This window comes from Lactuca sativa, chromosome 3 (assembly GCF_002870075.4).
Source record: "Lactuca sativa cultivar Salinas chromosome 3, Lsat_Salinas_v11, whole genome shotgun sequence".
NCBI lineage: Eukaryota > Viridiplantae > Streptophyta > Magnoliopsida > Asterales > Asteraceae > Lactuca > Lactuca sativa.
Genome location: NC_056625.2, coordinates 265,594,831 through 265,597,880, shown reverse-complemented (window position 1 = coordinate 265,597,880; position 3,050 = coordinate 265,594,831). Strand labels below are relative to the sequence as shown.

The 3,050-nt window shown below is 33.6% G+C and overlaps 1 long non-coding RNA gene across 1 annotated transcript; it reads left to right on the top strand.

Moving 5' to 3' along the window:
* Positions 1 to 913: 913 nt before the first annotated feature.
* Positions 914 to 2,627, top strand: LOC111919122 (uncharacterized). Its single transcript, XR_002859407.3, has 4 exons — positions 914 to 1,418; positions 1,520 to 1,641; positions 1,781 to 1,847; positions 2,317 to 2,627. It is a non-coding gene; the product is annotated as an uncharacterized LOC111919122 (long non-coding RNA).
* Positions 2,628 to 3,050: the final 423 nt, after the last annotated feature.

Sequence of the window (3,050 nt, the reverse complement as noted above, 5' to 3'; positions counted from 1 at the left end):
ACGATTTCTAATGGGTTTCCCCATAGAATTCGTCCACTCCTTTAATATGGAGTCCATTAGCTCAATATTCAACTATCATATAATTGACAGTTCTAATCCCTTAAGTTTAATTAATGTCTTTTAGTCACAAACTTAATTCTTATTAATTCTTGACTAATATTAATTAAACAATATGATTTCTCCTTTAATATATTATTCTCATAATATATTAATAAATCATATTTAATCCTTTCTATCCATTATTCATCCTATCAAGTTACTTTGGTGAAGGCAACCCAAAAGGACCATGCACCATCGGGTCAAGTACATACCAAAATAGTTATGGACTTAGACACTAATCCAACACGTATAACATATGGCTTATGGATTATTATTTAGTTTTTAAGTCTTAGGTGTATGTCTTATGGCTTAGGGCTTATATAGTGTTGGTGATTTGTTATCATTAATGTTATCATTAATGTTATTTAAGTGTAATAGGATTACTTTGTTGACAAAAAGGGATCTTGATTAATATTAAACAAGTAAGGAAGGTGTGGAGTACACACTTGTTTAGGTTTTATTAAGTATCAAAGTACACTTTCATTTAGGGGTGAAGCCCCTGAACGAACAGGGGTCCGTGGACAACGCCCCTCGGAGCGAGGTCCAAGGGGCGGCTGCCCCTGGCGGGGTCGAAGGGGCAGAGCCCCTGGCTACATTAGAAACTCGTTTTTTTAAGAAATGAACCAATTAGTTGACATTTAAGATAAAATAAATTTAAAATTTTATAAATAAAAATACAAATAGATAAATTTTATTTCAACTTTACATTTAAATTTTCACCCCTTCCAAAATTTGACGTAATTTCAATTCTAAAAATCTCGCTACATTATCCTGCTTATCATTTGACCCAAAAATCAAATTTTTATTTGATAGCAAGAACCCTCAACTGGTATACGTTTACCTCCCAAATTGAGGCCGACATTCCAGTATGATGGTGAAGATTCTATCGGAGACTCTCTCGCACTCAAGAAATTCATCCATTGCAATTTTAAGAAATTTGAGTTTCCCTCATAACCAAATACAATCGCCTTAATCCTAAACCCTCAAAATTTAAGCACCGTTTTGAGATAACCTCCAGGTTATCCTAATTTTATCTTCTTCTTATCTCCATCGCATACTATAACACCATCTCCATTATCTGTCAGATGCCCAAGATATGTCTTTAAGAAATAATAAAGTATGAGGAAAAATCATAATGGATTAGAAGTGGACGCGAGGGGAAGAGATAAGTTGGAGTCAACATCTATACAGAAGAGAAACCAAGATCTGGCTAAGCGCCGACCCTGTGTATGTCTGATTGTGCAACCAATCAATCTTAAAATAACCAAATATAAGCCTATGCACATCCAAAATCATCAGTACATACAAATGAAAATTAGGTTTGTATCCTCTTCCTAATCAGAACAATGAACCCCATATTTCCCAATTTCAACATTTTCTTTTAATGATCTTTGATTGATGTATTTGTGTTAATGGATAGGGACCAACTCTTTGGTGATATGGTGGTTAGAGTACGATTGGCTTCACACCCCACTGGAATGTAAAACATGGGTTGTATGAGACAATTCCAAGCATCAAAAGGGCATAGATACGTACAACAATGTAGGTTATTCATTTTACCCTTTTAATCCTTTCATTATCCTTGTCAGTCCTCCAGTCAACTTATATAGATTATATTTTGTAACGTTTTTCATTTATTATAAAATTTGATTTTTGATCGAATGACTAAATTTTGATATAGTCTAGTTCTGGAGAAGATGATGGACGATTCAAAATAAAATCTTGATCTACTCTAATTCCCTGTGTAGGTAATATTCTCATTCTATACTCATTCCCTCCATCGGTTCCTTCAGTTAACTGTAAAAATAAGAAGTAATGGAATGTAGTGCTAATTTTTCAGTGAGGAATTAGGTGTTGATTTTGTTGAAATAAGCTAAGTAGGAAAGTTATAAGGTGTTAATAGTTTCACTTTTGCTTATGCCCACAATGTGCACGATGTAATGCCAAGGTCTAGAAGATGAGAATTTTGCTTTATTTGTTTTCTTTTTGTAAATTTTTGTGGTTTATTTTTATATGTTGGTTTTCTAACTATTTTTATTAGGCCCTAAGTTAATCATTTTAATGCTTGCAAAGTGCTTGCCTCAATTTTTCAGGTTTTTATTTTTATTTATTATTTTTCCATCCATTTACTAATTTTTTTACTATCATTAATTTATGTTATGGTGTATGCTTATTCTTCAGAGATAAAAATTTTATATATTACAATCTTTTGTACAGGATGCAACAAGTCTCTTTCCGGACAAAAATGATGAATTGGAAGAAGTGAGGGAGTTTGTGAGGAAACAAAATGACCAAAACGAAGACATGAAGGAAATAATATAGGCCAAAGTTGGAGAACACAACATAAAATGCGAGCAACTTAAATGACAACTACAATCGACAATGACAGTTATTAACGCTTTTAAATAACTATACAAGTAGAAATACATAGAGTGTTGATTTGTTTTTCGCAAAGTTTTATTTTAAATTATGTTACTATTCATTTCCATGTAATAAATATTTCTTGTTTTATTTATGGTATAAATTTTATTTGATTTTTTGTTTTTATATATTCGTACAAAATAATTGGGAATTAATTTCTAAAATTAATTATCCATCCGTAGCTAGCATCAAAACAGATTTAGCTAGGGATTCATTATAACGGATTTAACTAGGGATTCATCACCACAAATTTTGCAAGAGATTCATCACCACGGGTTTTGATAGGAATTCATCTCTACGGATTTTGCTAGGGATTCATCACCACAGATTGTAACATCCCGGAATATCAGAAGTAGAGTTGAAGGGCTAAAAGTGTAAATGTGGTTGGGCAACTCCGCGAGTCCATGGATGGACTCGGCGAGTAGGGTCGCGACTCTGGTCGCATGTTAAGTGACCAACCCGACGAGTAGCATGGGTGGACTCGGCGAGTTGGTGCTGAGTGGAGAAAACACTAATTCCGGGGGTTAAGC